Below are 18016 nucleotides of genomic sequence, written 5' to 3'. Positions count from 1 at the left end.
GATGTCTTGTCATCTATTTTCTTTGTTGTAGAATAGTTTTGTTTGGCACTTACTGGTTGTTGGATGTAAAGGTATGTACTGCTAGAATGAATGCATGTAAAGATATTTTGGGCTCCTATAATATTCCATGTTGCTTTGAAAATGTAATGGAACTGGGCTAGACCCAAGATAGCTTGTAGTGTGATGTGTTGTAATGGCAATGGCATAATAAAAGAAGTTGGATTGGATCAATTATTTCGGCCTAGCCCAAGATATATTGAACAATTATTTTTGTGGGGAAAACTTGAGAGGCCCAGCAAAGAAATGGCCCAGAAAAATACAAGACCAAAAAAATATGTCAAACGAGATAGGAAAGAAATTAAAAAAGGCCGAATTACTGGGCCAGGCCCATGTAGCTAGTGAAAATTAACAGAAAAAATATATGTTAAAAAGGCTGAATTAATGGGCTCAGCCCATCTAAAGCACCGAAATGGACCGGGCTGATTCTTATCCACATCAGCTTGCCACGCTGGATCCTATCTGGCCTGGGGAGGCTGTCAGAGACCAAAAATTTGGTCGTAGAACCAACGACCTTTTGCATATCACAAAGAAGGTCGTTAATTTCAGTTTACGACGGCAGCTTTTGACCATCTGTTTTTGGTCACAAAAAGGTCACAAATGGAAAACATTGACCATTGAGTGACCAATAGTGATGGTCAAAAGTTGACATATTTCTTGTTGTGAAGTATTACAGGATTTGCAGAGTTATGGCTTACATAAGTGATTAAGTTCTAGCCCATCATCAAAAACTGAAATTGGTGTTTCAAGAGGGTTATCAATTATTGATTTTCACAAAGGCTATAAGCCGTCGGGTTATAAAAATCCCATATTATAATGGATGCACATTAATTCACCATCGGCCAAGAGCCACTGAGTATTTAAACTCTGGATTTACTTATCAACTGATAAGGTATTCAAATCTTTAATAGCCAAACTTGGCTGGATTGTCATGATGATATTGAATGACTGAGGTTTTCATATCGGATTTTATTATTCAAATCTTGAATAGCCAGCATGGCTGGGTTTTTATTATGATTATCAATAACCAGTATTATGATTGAGATTTTCAAAGTCGCTTCAGCGCAATGGCTATTATTTTATCAATGGATATGATTTATTCTACAATGGAAGGAATAGTCCCTAGTCGCTGCAGGCTTACGACCCGACACTTGGGGGCTACATTATTCAAGTTGAGATTATATCAAATATGCAAGTCCCATGTCACTGCCAGCATGCACCATGGCACTTGGGGGGCTAATGCAAAGTCATTTTTTGCTCACCTTATTGAAGACCTGACTTGTCACATTGTAATGAGCCGGCCCTTGGGGGCTACTAATTGCTCCTGTCAAAAATTCAAAGTACACAAGCCTTAATCCATTATATTGAAGGGTCCATTGCTCAGTTGGTAGAGCACAAGGCTCTTAACCTTGTGGTCGTGGGTTCAAGCCCTACGATGGAGGCTACATCATATGATGTTATTTTCAATGAAGTATATATAAAGTCCCAGCTCAGTATTGTCTCGCTGAGCCGGCCCTTGGGGGCTACGCGTTGCTGTTCAAGTCTACATGATCATATCTACAAAGTCCCTGCTCATTATTGCATAATGACCCGGTCTTTGGGGGCTACACTGGTTGAAGTTTTTATGAGCATAAGTCAATTACAAGTCCCAGGTTGCTGCAAGCTTGACAACCCAGCACTTGGGGACTACATATGTGGAATATTCAGTTTTGACTAGTGACAGAGATGAACAACCCAGATTTCTTCAAGGTTCCGACATTTATATTGAAGCAAGTCTTAAGTTGTTACTACGCTCCCTTCTTAAGACTTTGGGGCTACAAGTGATATGCATATAAGGGAGGTACATTTTCAAGCTTGATGTTAACAACAATTATGACCCAGTGCCATCAATATTTACAAACCGGCAATTTTGGCAATGATAAAGCGTCAAGTTCTTCATCTTCAAGCCGGCTGAAAATCAGATGAGTATTTCAAGGCCAATATTTTTTTAAGCATTAGGATCTGAATCAAATGAATTGTTCTTCACAATATTTTTTTGTAAGAAGCCAATGTCAGCAAATTGATTATGAAGCTGGTCTACTGACCTGGATTTTCTAGAAGAAGCAAATGACAAGGACTTAAGGATGATCAGGATCAGTTTAACATGGATAAATCCAAATTAAACTAGGGGCTAATATCGGGGATATACCCCGCGGTATGACCCGGCCGGAGATATGACCCGACTAGGACTTGGTGTTTCATTGGTAAACCGCCCGAGCCTGGTGACTCATTGGTGACCCGGCAGATTGTAAGCCGGCGGACAGTTATAAGCCGGCAGATTGTAAGCCGGCGGACAGTTATAAGACGGCAGATTGTAAGCCAGCGGACAGTTATAACCCGACAGACGGTTATAACCCAGCAGACAGTTATGACCCGGCAGACAGAGTCGCCTAGGGTTAATAAGCCCGAGACGTTAAGAAGCCCAAGACATTAAGAAGCCCATGGAGAGAAGCCGGTGATAAGAAGTCAGAATAGTTTAAGTCTTAATCCGACTAGGACTCTACATGTAACCCGCCCCTTCAACTTATATAAGGAGGAGCGGGGCGCCCAAGAGGGTAGGGTTTTCTAGACGTCTCAATAGACAGATCTTAGACAACATCAAAGTAGATGCTCTCAAGATAGAGGTAGCGAAACCTCGCCCTTGTAACCGAGATCGTCATCATCATCAATATGAATCAAGTGGGACGTAGGCTTTTACCTCCACCGTGAGGGGCCAAACCTGGGTAAAATCTCGCGTCTCTCGGTTCCGACCAACCCCTCTCAATCTATCACATAGATGCGTTGGCCTCACGACTAAGTCATTTCAATGAGGACATATGCCGTGACAAATCCACGACACTTACCCTCATCACAACAAATGCGATGAAGATCGCAACAAAGGTAACAATTGATCCAACGGCATAATGATACCAAGCCTCATTATCAATGGCATATTTTTTAATCTTCTTAAGCTTCAGGCGCATTGCATCCATCTTCAAGCGCATTGCATTCATCTTCATCTTGTGATCATCGACAACATCGGCAACATACAACTCCAATGTCATCTTCTCTTCTTAAATTCTTTTAATTTTTTCTTTCAAATACTCATTTTCTTTTTCAACTAAATTTAACTTCTCGACAAGGGGGTCGGTTTAAATTCCGGTTCACATACCTCCTAGATTAGAATATCTCTATGTCAACTTGATGGCAATAATTGCCATAAACTTGAAATGCAACAAATATTTATAAAAGAGAATTTACCACATCTGAATCATAAAGCAGCGCGAGGGCTGGCGGGGACGGAAATCAAGACCATGGCACTATGTATAAGAAATAATCATACAAAGTAAGAAAATTATACAAGTAACTATATAAATCATACAATCATACAAGTAACTATATAAATCAAGTACAACATAAAAAATTGAATACCTAATAATAATCTGGATCGTCGGGTTCAATAAATGCTCTGGGATCAATAAATGCCTCATCATCAACACTATCAGTAATGACGTGCTCATCATCATCATTAATACATGCATCATCATGTGGAAGGCCATCTTTACGTAATCGGTCAAGCATTGACAGGTCATCCGCAGCAGTAACCTCTTCTAGTTCGGGCTCTTCTTGTTCCGGCTCAGGGGTGAAGTCGGGTTCACTGTCGCTGTCTACTTCAATGTTCTGGGGTGAAGTAGAGCGGTTCTTGAAACGTTTTTTGGAAAGACGTGTTTCTTGGAAGAATTCTCCTTCATGTGTCTGGGTTAATGTGAGGTTCGTAATCCTCTTCATTGGGGGGAGGTGGTCTAACACGTTGCGTCACTTCATAAATGACATCCCAACCATTGAGATTTGGATCACTTTGACAGGCCCATGGTAGATAGAAAACTTGGGTTGCCTGTTGAGCCATAATATAGACATCGGGAACATCCAAATGGGTGCTTTGTTTGATTTCCACTAGCCCTAAGTGTTCATGAGTCCTTCTAGTCTCCTTCGGCTGGAACCAATGACATTTGAAGACTACGACGTTTGGTGGGTTTGCACCATAGAATTGAAGTTCATAAATTGCTTCAACTCTTCCATAATACTCGGTATCTCCTTTGTCGATAGCAGAGACACAACAATTTGTAGACTTTCGGTCGGCCATAGATAGCTCTTTGTCATAGGAACGAAAGCGATACCCGTTGATGTCGTATTTGTCAAATGAATAGACCATAAAGTCAAAACCATTAGCGACTTGTCTCAATTCGGCGTCCATAGACTCTAAATTAGCCTACAAGTTTAATACGAAAGGGATTATTGCATTAGCCACAAATTAGACGAAGAAATGAAATGGTCTAATGGAAATTACCGTTTGTTTGAACCAAGAGACGAAACCAGGATAGCCGCCTCCATGCTTTGCTAGAAGCTCATACTCTTCGACGGAATCCTTTTGGATCACCGCTCCATACGAGAATTTGGCGATGTATCGACTGTATCAAATTTATCCGGGAATAAGAGCAGTTCAAAGGAATTAGAAGTTGCGAAACAATGTACCGAGAACTTACTCTTGTGCCAATTGTTGCACCCGGCAGAGGGGCACCATGTTGTCCTCTGGCCATTTGCAAATGCGGCTCTTAGAAACCCCTTGGTTTTTGTTAACCATTCAATGGTCATGTCTTTCTGACTAGTGTGACCGGTGTACATCCACGCACGATCAGTCATCTTGCCTAGCTACTGGATACATAAGAAATATATATAAATCAGCATGTATATATTCATCAGTTAATGGAGTTTGTCACTTTTATTACGTCCATGCAACCTAGACGCTAATAGGTAAAGATAGGTCCTAATCCCACCCGAGTATGTGTAGATTGGGTTCGTTTTCCCATGCTTTGCTCCGGATCCGACGCAAAATTTCGGTAGCACCTCCCCGTAGTTCTCCTGATACACGTCTCGGCAATACGCGGAGAGGATGTGTACCGGAGAACAACAAGGAGGCACTAACGAATTCTGCATCGGATCCGGAGCAGAGCATATGGGAAAATGAACCCAATCTACACATACTCAGGTTGTCCATGGATAACGTTGGACAATTTGAAAGAATCACAGTTATAAATATGCAAATGCATGCATATTTATAGATGTAAACCTTTCGAACGGGAGACACATAGTGGTCACGCATACTGATGATTGAAGACACCTATAGCTAGCAAGTTTCATCAGCATGAAGACCGGAACAAAGCAAATGAAGGGGGGAGGAGGAGATGTCATTTTTGCTCACCCACGAGGGCAGGGGCGGAGCTCGTTGAACACTAGACCCTCGCAGCGACGAAAAAACTGCACATTTAAATCGAAAGATGAGTAACATAGCAATTTTGTTTTTTCCGTCAACCTAACTAAATATTTACAACAGGATGAGTGGGTTAGGGGGTTCCTTGGCGTCGATGGAACCCTAAATAGCAAGTATCATCGGTGCGAGATACATGTGGCTCTCGGCGTTGAACACTAGATCCACATCCCACAAGTAAAGCCAGCGCCCGGCGTCCCGCAACAATAGTTCTGGTGGCCGATGATGGTCGAACACCTTGGCGAATTTGTCTAGCAGCCTTTGCGATGAGGATTAAAGCCAAGTTTTGAAATTTCAAACAACCAAACCGACTTGAGTCAGTTTGGGTGTTTCAAGTTTGAACACTTGGCTTTTAATTGTCATCGCAGAGGCTGCAAGACAAATTCGCAATGGTGTTCGACCGCCATTGACGCTGAGAACTGTTGTTGCGGACGCCGGATGCTGGCGTCACTTATGGGATGTGGATGTAGTGTTCGACACCGACGGCCACATGTATCTCGCACCAACGATGCTTGCTATTTAGGGTTCCATCGACACCGAGGAACCCTCTAACCCGCTCGACCCAGTTTCGTCGGTGATGCACCCCTAATCTTCTTCTTCCTCCTCCTCTTCTTATTCTTCTTCCTCTTCTTCTTGTTCTTCTTCTTATTATTTTTCATCTTTCTTCTTAACCTAAACAAAACCTAATAAACTTAACCTAACCTAAACTAAACTAAATCTAAACCTAAAAAACAGAAACTAAACCTAAACTAAACCAAGCCTAAATTAAACTAAACCTAATTAAACTAAATCTAAAAAAGAAAAAAAAGAAAAGGAGGGATGTCTGACCTTTAGGCGCGGCAGGGGGTGCCTGGGATGGAGGAGGGGGCACCGGAGCGGCGGGGCGGCCGCGGGGGTGGAGGAGTGGGGCGCCGGGGCAGGGCGGCCGCGTGGGTGGAGGACAGGGGCGGCCGAGCCGGGGTGGCAGGGCGGCGCGGCGGGGCTGCGCAGGCACGGGGGGCGACGACGCGGGTGTGATGAGGGAGGGAGAGAGAGGAGAGAGAGAGGGACGTGGGGTTGGCCGCTTTTTAGTTTAGGTCACAGCTCTTTGTCTTCTGCTAGTGGACGGCAAAGAGCCTAGCTAACGGGCGTTAGTTAGCCACTTTATTTGCCGTCTGCTAGTTGACGGCAAAGATTCTTTGCCGTCCACTAGCAGACGGCAAAGAAAGTGGCCGTTAGGTGGCCCTCGCTAGTGCGCCACCCTCCCTCTTTGCCATCTGCTAGCTGACGGCAGAGCTTCTATGCCGTCAGCTAGCAGACGGCAACGAGGTAGCTGACGCCAAACATTATCTTTGCCATCAGTTTTCTTTAACCTGTTGGCAAAGACCTTCTTTGCCATCAGCTAGCAGATGGCAAAGAGCCGGCTGATGTCAAAGATCCTGATTCCAGTAGTGCTTTAGGGATTTTGTTGCAAAGTATGGAATGAAGCTCATCATGGGACATATTTGGATATATTGCAGAAGAGATGTAGAAACCTCGGGAAAAAGATGAAGGGGTGGAATAAAAATATGGACGCTTGGTATAGAAAGATCAAATTGTTGGTAGATGAGATTGACAAAAATGCTGAAATTATGGGGTAATCTACTAGGGATAGAAAATACAAGGACAACCCAGAGGTCAATTGAATGGTATTCCAAAATAGAAAGAAATTAAATGGCTACAGAGATATAAAGACAAGGAGATCATAGATGGTGACTGCAATACTATTATCATGCTAAGGTGAATGGCAGAAGAAGAAAAAATAGGATTGTCTCCTTAGAACAAAATGAGGGGGTAATTGAATGGGAAACTCAATTGATGGACTGCAATACTAAATTTTACAAAAAAAGACTGTTTGGACATCCTGATTGCTCCAACATTTCTTTGGTGCAGCAAGATCTTATCAATATCCCTGTTGACACTGATGAAGATTTGATTAAACCATTTACTTTGCAAGAGATACATGATGTGGTATTCCAAATGGAGAAAAACATAAGTCCTGGCCTAGATGGGTTCCGTGCTGACTTCTACCAGGAATTTTGGGACCTGGTTAAGTGGGATTGAAAAGGGCTTGTGGATGATTTTGCTATAGGGAGCTAGATATTGCTAGACTCTGCATTGGGATTATTACTTTAGTTCCTAAGACCAGTGATGCAAAACAAATCAAAAAAAATTAGACCAATATGCTTGCTAAATGTTAGTTTTAAAATTAATAAAAAGTATTAATGAATAAGCATAGAAGAATTGTATCCCCCATGACCCCTTCTACACAAACTGCTTTTGTAAAAGGGAGATATATAATGGAGGGTGTAGTTGTGATTCATGAAGCACTCAACACTATTCACTTTAAGAAACAAAATGTACTCCTTTTTAAGGAAATTTTTGAGAAAGCCTGTGACAAAATTAAATGGTCTTTTGTGATTAGATGTAGAATATTAAAGGTTTTCGTACCAAATGGTGTGATTGGGTCATGATGACAATGAGGGGAACACATGTTGGGGTTAAGATGAATAATAGAATTTGATCTTACTTCAAAACTCAAGAAGGGCTTAGACATGGGGATGCGCAATCTCCTTTGCATTTTTTGATTTGGCTGCTGACGCCCTTGCTGTAATCATGGAAAAAGCTAACATTAGTGGTTTTTTCCAAGGGGCACTGAATGAGAACCTCACTCATGGAGTGAACATGGTACAATATGTTGATGACACAATTTTTCTTAATTCAAGATGATATAGAAAGTGCTAGGAATTTGAAATTTATTCTTAGTGCCTTTGAAGAGATGTCTGGTCTCCCAATTAATTTCCATAAAAGTGAATTATTCTTTTTTGGAGAGGCCAAGAACAAAATGAACATATTCTAGGAAATTTTTACTTGTAAAATGGGTTGTTTACCTATGAGATACCTAAGGATGCCTGTGTCTAATATTAGAATCAGAAGTAAACATTGGACTTGTGTGGTGGAAAAAATTAAGTAGAGGTCTGCCTGCTAGTAAGCGAAGCTTCCGTGATCAATTGGTGGAAGGATTACTTTGGTACAGGAACGCTTAACTAATATGTCACTATTTATGATGTCATTCTACCCCATGCCAATGGGTGATTTGAAGAAAGCTGGTTTTCTTAAAAGATAGAATGGTTTGGCAGGGGGGTGAAGACAAAAAGAAATATCATTTGGTCAACTGGAAAACCTGCGGCAGACCTAAAGACCTAGGGTTCTAGGGATTTTAAATCTTGAAATTATGGACAAAGCTCTATTAGCTAAATGGTTTTGGAAGTTGGAAACTAAAAGTGGTATTTGGCAATCTATCTTACTCAATAAATATGTGCCCAATGGATGTGTATCTAGGTCTAAACATAATTACAGCAGGAGATTCCCAATTTTGGGCACTTTACTTGAAGTCAAATATCCATTTCATCAATTTTGTAAGAAAAAACTAGGGGATGGTCATAACACTAGGTTCTAGGAAGATATTTGGGGAGATGATAAACCCTTAAAATTGCTTTTTGTAGCCTAATGTTTCCTTTGCTATAACCACAATATTACTGTGGTTAAAACACTTCATATAGGATGGGAAGGTTTTAGATTTAGAACAATATTGTGTGGGGAAACACTCGAACTATGGAGAAATCTTAAACTGGGATGTGAAAGAATTGAAATAGGGTCTGGCAAAGATGATCCTAAGTGGACTTTGACTTGATATATTTTTTACTGTCAACTCCTTATATAGGAAGCTCATTGAGGCAGATTGTAAATTTCAACAGAAATTTCTTTGGAAGGTCAAAGTGCCTGCAAAAACCAAAGTCTTTCTTTGGCTTATTTCCAAAAAACATACTAACCAAGGAATCACTCCTTAGGAGGGGATGGAAGGGTAGTAAAATGTGTGTCTTTTTCGGCAAGTTGAAACAATATATCATTTATTATTTTGATGTTCTGCTGCTACCCTCGTGTGAAGCTTGTTGAAATGTTCTTTTAACCTGCACACAATTCATATTTTTGTTGAACATTGCTTTGGAAGCTGGATTAGAAGCTTTTCAAAGGATAACAAAAAATGTTTTTGGTTGATGTATTTGCAATATTCTGGACTTTGTGGAAATACAGGACTAGTGTGATATTTAACAAAAAAAATATTGACCCCATGATTCTCATCAAGCTCATTTTCGTTTGGATCACTAGGTTGTCTATTTTGTAGATAAAGGAGGCAACCAAAGAGGTTCTGATGTTGGGAGCAAGGCTGTTAGAACAAGTAGCAAGTGAATTGTAGGCATCGCAGGGCAGTGGCTGAAGATCGTAGAAGATGCTCTGGCTCTGGGTGATGTTTTTGTGACTACTTCACTTTGCTGCGGCTAATAACATACGTTTTTCGCAGAATTGCTTTAGTTCTTTGCTTTTGGTGTTGTCTAAGACTTGTTTGCTTGTTATCTCGTTGGTCTATTTTACTTTTGTGGTCTAAGACTTGGTCTATAGTCTATAGCTCTAAGGTTTTATCATCAGTGAGCATGGCTTTTTCTACTCTTCTTGTTGCTATGGTCGTTTGTGACCAAGCTGTTAGTTATGTTTTAATTTCTAACAGTTTGTTGCTTTAGGCTGTTACTGAACCATATGGTTTTGTTTAATGAAAATCAAAGGGGGCGGCCCTTCTTATGATAAAAAAGTTAACCAACCGACCGCCCAACATTTTTAGAGTGGGCCCACGTCCTACTAGTCTCCAATTAAAAGTTTAAATATCACTACGCAATCCCATCACCCCTAAATCATTGTAGGTGTGGCAAAGTAGGAGCGGTCAGTTAATAAGACGAGTAAAAATAGGACAGGTCAGCATGTAACTCCACTACGAAAAAAACTGCATGACTAGACGTAAGTCTAGTATTTTCGCCACCAAATTGAGTTGTATCGGTACAAGGTGCACATCGCTTCAACATTCCGTTCCTTTAGGTGGGTCAACCGGCTTTGATCGGTTTTGGAAAGCTTTTAGAAGTTACCGATCTACGTTTCTTCTTCTTTTGCGTTTTTACATTGGTTTTGTTTAGTTTTTCGTTTAATTTTCAGGTTCATTTTTCTTAAAAAAATAATATTTTTTCAATTCATCTTTTCCCAAATTTATGAACTTTTTCAAATACATGAATACTTTTTAATACATTAATATTATGAAATGTGCGAACATTTTTTGTAGATTCATGAATATTTCCTTACAATTTAGGAACATTTTGTCAGATTCATTAACATTTATTAGATTTGTGAGTCATTTGTAAATATACAAAGTTTTTTTTAATTTAAGGAATATTTTAAATTTCATGAATTTTTTTGATTTCATGTTATTTTTTAAATTTGTATATTTTTCAACCTATGAACATTTTTTAAACCAATGAACATTGTATAAAATTTAAGTATTTTAAATATATGAAAATGGTATGCTATATTTCTGAACCAGCGAGCTAACGTAGTCTGGCGAGCTAGAAAAGTTAATGGCGGCGCAATAGTTCATCACGAGCAGCCGAGACCACGAGCAAACTTCAATATGGGCCGCGAACGGCTAGAGTACACACGAGCGTTATGCTAGCAAATGAGCGCCTGAAGCGTTGTTAGCTTCCAAAAGCAAGAGAGGTAGAGTGTTTTACGTTTTGAGGTATTTAAGACGGAGGTGGTGGATGGGACTGCTCCTCACCGTTTATACGAAATCACTTGTTAGAGCATCTCTAGCAGACTCCGTAAAAAGATTAAACCCGTATAATTTTGGCGAATATATGGGTTCGACCATTTTTCTAACGAGAATAAACACCGTATTCCGAGCCCGGTCTGTAAAAACTTTACCGTGGCCGGAAAAAGTCCCTCTCCACCATTATATATACGGTTTCACCCTCGGATACGGGTCAAACCCTATCCGTCTCCGCCGCCGCTCCGCCATGATTCCCCTCTTCTTCCGCCTCAATGTCTTGTCGCCGGCGAGTCTAAAAAAGGCCTAGCGACCCATGGATGGCTACGGAAGCAGTGGGGATGACGAGGAGCGTCGCCGCTGCCGCAAATCCGACGTTGCACGGAAGCGCGGGGAGGGGGGAGGTGGCTCAACTACGGGAGCCGGCGTTCGAACGTCGCGAGTTCGATGGGTATGAGCGTGAGCTCGCAGTCCGCCGCCATGCCTCCTCCGGCTCCTCTACCGCGGAGAGCTCGCGGCTCACTCCGTTCAAGAGAGAGCCGGAGAAGCTCAGGCCGCTCGCCGTCAAGCTCGAGGCTGACGCGCCGCCGCGTTGAACTATGTATGATCAATGTCGTTACAAATTTCTCCCCTGATTTTTTTATTTTACAATTTCATATACAGGATCTGATCTACAGCGCAGGAATTCACCCTGCAAATCAGATCTATAGCGAACTGTAAACAAGTTTTACAGGTCGGTATTATACGGGGTCAGCTAAAGATGCTTTTAAGGGTTATCTCTGCAAAGGTAACTCTCATCTTCTTAGATGCTGACATGTGCGTCAGTTGTTGCAACCTAGGATTTCTTTTTATAATAATTTATTTTTTTCAAAAAGAAAAATTATCAGTTGAACCCTATGTCCAAATCCCGGACTGTTTTCGTCGTTGGATTTCTTGCATCAAGATCTTTGAACTAAAATCCCATGTTAATATGTTTTGATGAACTTTTTTCATGAAAAAACTGAAGAAAAAACCTGAAGCTGGAAGTATGGTTTTTCTTTCCACTTTTTTTCCTTTTTGAGAAGCACATGTCTAGGCCTCCACGAGATGTAGATCTATGCTTCACATGGAAGATTTTCTTTTTCTTTTTTGCTATCTTTCCCTTTCCATGAAGCACAATTGTGCTTCTCATGGAAACACAAAAAAAATCTTGAATTTTTCTCCCTTTTCGAGAAGCACAACTGCCTTTGCAGGAAGAAAATATGTGCTTCCGCAAAAGAAAGAAATTCGCGCAAAACAAATTTCGTGATTATTTTTCCTTTCGAAGAAGCATAGTTGCTTCTCACGGAAACAAATATGTGCCTCGATGAGAAGCAAATATATGCTTCTCATGGAAGTAGGAAAAATGTGCAAAAGAAATTTAGGATTTTTTTTCTTTCCGAGAAGCACAATTGTGCTTCTGGCGGAAAAAAAATGTGCCTCCACAAAAATCAAATCTGTGCATCTCATGGAAGCACATAAAAAATCACCCAAAAAAAGTTTCGCAAATTTTTTCTCTCCAAAAACTAGGGGGAAACCAGGAGTAAATCGAAATGCCGAAAAATCCATCTAAAAGTTGAAAATATGTACAGAAAAAATAAAAATAAAATCCATAGAAAACACCCACCACATGGCATGTGGCGATGGCTGGACACACCACTTGGCGCGCGCTCAGCCAACAAAAGGGATAGCCTTTAGTTAGTTGCTCTCAAGTTTATACGCTGGTTGCGTACATGGCGCTTACACACCCATCTTGGTGGGCTGGCCCAACAACGACTCAAGACAGTCTCTCACATACATCAGTTTCTGGTCGCTCGGTTAATCGTTGATGGGTTGTCCATTGACATTTTTCGAAAGAAAATAAAATTTTCAAAAAATCAGGAATTCAAGTTAAATACTCATGGATTTGAAAAAAAGTTGGCACACTAAAAAACGTTTGCGGGTTTTGAAACAATGTTGGTGGACTCGTAAAAATTCACAAGTTCAAAAAAGTTCATGGGGTTTGAAAATAAGTTCGAGCATTCAAAGAATATTTTTGGATTTGAAAAAAATGTCTGTCATTTGAAAAAAAGTGCATTTGAATAATTTTATGGATTTGGCAAAAGTTCATGCCTTTTAAGAAGTTCACAGAAATTTCATGAATTTGAAGAAACATTCATGAATTTTTAAAAAGTTTGCAAATTGAAAAGGTTCATAGATTTGAAAGAAAAAAGGCGAGAAAACATGCTCCCATAAGTACTTGTGCGTGCAGGGAATTGTTTCGAGCATAACGGATTTGAAAAGTTCACAAATTTTTGGATTCAATCTGCTTTTAGCATAACGGATTTCAAACCCATGCTCCGATAAGTACAAGTTGTACAATCTTTCCTTCGAGCTGAACTCAGATTAGAATTACCTAAACTCATCGATCAACTATATCAACTGCCACTTCGTAACCAAATAATTTATTAGCCAAACTTCAGAATCCATAATTTGTCCTTATACCATAATTCATGAATATTAGGCCAAAGCCATCCCTAAAACGGACACACTATTTGTCCATGGACTGATCTGGATCAATCAACAGACACGAATACGGGAGCCGACCATCCAACCGCACCCTCTAAATGCCCGTCCATCCTTCATTTCTAATGCATAGCATTATGAGCAAACTAAACTGTGGTGGTTGGGGGCGCCGGCTAGGGTTCCTCACGGGCCGCTCACGGGGAGCGAGACGGGAGTCGGGTTGAAAATATATTCGTAACAATTCAGTAATATATGAGTTATGTGCAATAAAATTTATACCGTTGAAAACTTCTTATGAATACTAATTGAATGACATGAAGTTAGCACCAAAATAATAATAATAATAATAATAATAATAATAAAGTTAGCTTCAAATATGCGTGGGGCTATCAACCTGAATGGAGGCTGTAAAATTTTAGGTAAGAATACAACAACATTATTGCAGCGTAAGGAGAAGAAAACTGACCTTTCCATATTTCAGTTCGAATGGCCGAACATCCTTCGCACCTACACAGTTACTGTTAATAGAAACTCTTCCTTCTGACCAGTTCAAAAGAAAATGAAAAATATCTCACTTACTTAAATGGCAATATCTTTTATACCTTCTAGGTGCAAAGGAGATCCTAGAAGGAAGGTTTTTAACTAGGCTTGTCGAGAATCACGACGTGCAGAAAAGATCCATTTAGCCTACCGGATACAGGCAGAAATCAGCCCGGAATAGTCGCTTCAAAGATGCCACGTTCAACACGGTGAGCTGCTAATTCTGATTAGATTCTGTGGATATTAAAGTTGACTTGATTGATGGCACGAATGAACTGATCCATCGGTGTATATTATATCTTAAGGCGCTAGCTAGCTAGCTACCACACGACACCATCAGATCAAATTAATAATGAACCACAGTGGATGGAACTAAAGCATCACAGATTAATTAGCTGTTAATCAATGCTTAGCTAGCTAACGATTCTGAGTTTTTCTTCCTTAATCTAGTCTTCAAGGCAGAGAGCGTTCGATTCTTTTCTGCTTTCTGTCCCTTTCGCGTGCTTCTTTTCTAAAATTTGTTTGTCCATATACAAAGAGTTTTATTAGCGTGAGATATGGCAGAGGACCATTAATTAACTATGGTGCTTGTGAGATCAAGACATATGGCTAATCAAGAAACACATGTAGTACAATTTCACCATGCTTTTGATATAAGCGGAAAGATGGCAGAACAACATGCATGCATGGCCAAAGTCTCAAAAAGAATATATTTTGCCTGCCTTTATCTTTTGTTGTACACATGGAGGCCAGCCGGACTCAAGCTTCAACGAAGAAGTCTCCAAACAAATGTATGCTTTAGCTAGCTTCTTTTGTGGTTGAGGGGGGCGCTCTGTAAGCCAAGTTTACTTGCACCTAACCCAAGTCTAGGCCAAATAAAAATAAAAAATAGCCGCAATCTGCTAAACTATGGAGGAGCATGCATGGCGTGCTGCTGTTTTATAATCAATCGTTTATTTAGAACTCCAATCGACCACTTTAATTGTACGATCACTGTCTCTCCCCTAGAAAAATATTAGATCGCAAGGAATAAGCAATTAAGATCTCAATGCACCAAGGATTAGGTGCTGTCCCCTTTAAGGAGTTAGAGAAGAATCGATGTTGGCTAGGTGCAACTCACAATCTCCTGTTCTTTAATTAACTCAGAATCATGCATCATTTCTTTTCTGAATAGCATACAAATGTCAATATTTTCAAACAAAATTACAAAGATCAGTAATGAACACTACATAAAACATAAAGTCCAAGTATGGTTCGCTAAAAAAATATGAGTAATGAACACATACAAGTTTTCACATAAATATTTTTTATTTTCTTGAAACTTTTAAATATGTAAGAAAAATCGAAATACCGCCGACCACCCACAACTCCATGTTCAGGCATCGTTCTGATGGCATCGACTATTGCATACTTATTTTATTGTGCCATAAAGTAAAATAAGGTGTTAATGAGTAATGGATCATCGACTTCTCTAAACTTTTTTTCATGTTGCTAAAAGGCATAACAAATAAATGCATTGATAAACTCAAATGTATTACTAATGAAGCTCGGCACAAACTAACTTAATCAACAAGCATGGCGGAGAGCACAAATGTAAAAGGTCCTTAGTGGTTAGTGCAACTAGAAGGAATTCAGGTGGACAAACTGCTTAGCTGGCACTTGATTAACTTTTGATCAGTATTTTTTTCATAGCAAAGCAAAGTTATGTAGCTAGCTGCCCACAGCTCCTTATGTTGTTTGATATGTTTGTATATTGATGGTATGAAGCTTAATTACTTATCTAGAACTCAACAGAAATTAATACGTCTGGGAGTATGTACTCCCACTCCTAACATATGAGGCAAATGATTATTCGCGTGATAAATTTCCAATCTATTCATCTTCAATCATGACAGTACAAAGAATACCAGAGGTAATAAAAATTATAACCAGGTTCTTGGACCACCTAGCAACGAATACAAATACTGGAGCGAGTCCAAGCCGCGTTATCGCCCCTCCCTCGCCAGAGCTGGGCAAGTCTTATTGTAGCGGACAATTAGGAGGTCGTCATGCTAAGGCCCCATAGGACCAGCACACTAGAGCAGTAACCATCATCTATGAACAAAGTCATAGATCGGACGGATCAAACCTGTAAACACCCAAACGAAGATGAACGAACATCGCATCCAAACAGATCCAGTGAAGACCAGCACGGACCGAATCCCGCAAGATCCGACGGGGACATACCTTCACACGCCCTCCGGCGACGCTAGACTCACCATCAGGACGGGAATAGAACATGAGAGAGATTATTCCTACTGAGGGACATTACCGGCGGCACACAGCCCCAAGTAAGACAATGAACCTAACAAGAACGAGAATGGGGTCCCTCCCGCCGGTGGGGCGTTGAGGTCCTCCACACCTTCATGGACCAAAGGCCATCGGAGATTAGACGGACTGGTGGCGGCGCCGACGAGAGGAGGAAAGATTGGGATATTTTCTTCTAGAGGAGGAAAGAGAAGGCTTATTCTGTTGGTCACATGGCAATTTTTTTCATACCAGATAGATGAATTGATAATACCTTTTTAATCATTTTTAATATACTTCATCGGTAGTTACTAGATACCCCAAAGTGAGTACTATGAAAAAACTCATGTGAGTACGTATATATTTTTATAGAGTTTGCGTATATCCTGTTCTTATGTGCATAAAAGATTTATATTGCAACAACTATGGGGCCCAACGATATTCTTTTATATTAGACATATTGGCGTGCCCTTTCACAAAAATAATATCACTTAAATAATTTCTAATGTCCGTACGAAACTTTATTTTAATGTGATAGTTGCACTGGGCCAACTAATAATTAATAAGCCAATATAAAAATATGTGTGGCTGTGTGTTCGATCGAGGAAGATACGATCCTCTCCACCTAAAACAGTGATCACGTCCACGGCGCTGCTGCTGATTCAGAACCAGTGTCTCATCCGTGCGCCCAGCGAAGCTTCTGATCCCCGAGATCGCCAACAATATTTCCCAGAGGCCCCCTGTCACAATTCCTGGTGGTCTAATCAAGGTGTCACACTGATGACAAAGATCTCCCCCACGATCATATCTGAGCAAATAAAGGTACCCGTGGAAAACATAGATTATAACCATAAAGAGAAAATTCCGTACATATATGTGTTACACGCTTGAGGGGCACAATTCCTTCTAGCTACTAGTATCACCAATAATAAAAGTCTGGATTATTCCCTACATTTCATTGGCTAAGTTCCATCTTTTCTCGATGTGATTTTGTTGACTTTTCATTATGGTGGGGCTGCGGTCGATATATATGTGTACAAAACAGAAATCCCTCCAATGATCACATGCTTGCGTTTCTGATGGCGGAAGGGCTGACGTTGGGAGGAGCACCAGCGGTCGCGATATGTAAAAGTAAACTCTTTATTGACAATTTCTTCCATGCCATTTTAGGCATATACTAGTGTTACTAGGAATTATGGGCCCTCGGCCCATATGAATAATATTTCCTGTAAAATCTCATAGGCTCCTCTTGGATGTATGACATGTGTGTGCAAAATTAGTCTCATGTTGCTAGTGGATATGAGAGAGTACAACAAGATATAAATAGGCAGTATAATATATTTTTAGAATTTGCAAAAAGGCTAGATATGCCATGTTGAAGACACTATCAAAGAAATTGATCGTTAGCTCTATAGGAATTCCCCAATTCTATCCATGTTGTTTGATATGAGTGATAGGTCGATCATCGTGCAGTGAGCTTCCCCAATTTTAATCTATAATAGTGACTACAGGAATTTGCAATTTTTTGGTATATGTCCGCCATATTCGGCTCATAGCCTGGGGCGGCACATGAACAATATATCGTTCTGTGCCCTAAAATT

Source organism: Triticum urartu, chromosome 1A (genome assembly GCF_056163025.1).
Source record: "Triticum urartu cultivar PI428250 chromosome 1A, HENAU_Tu73, whole genome shotgun sequence".
In the NCBI taxonomy this organism is placed as follows: Eukaryota; Viridiplantae; Streptophyta; class Magnoliopsida; order Poales; family Poaceae; genus Triticum; species Triticum urartu.
This window is presented reverse-complemented; position numbering follows the sequence as displayed.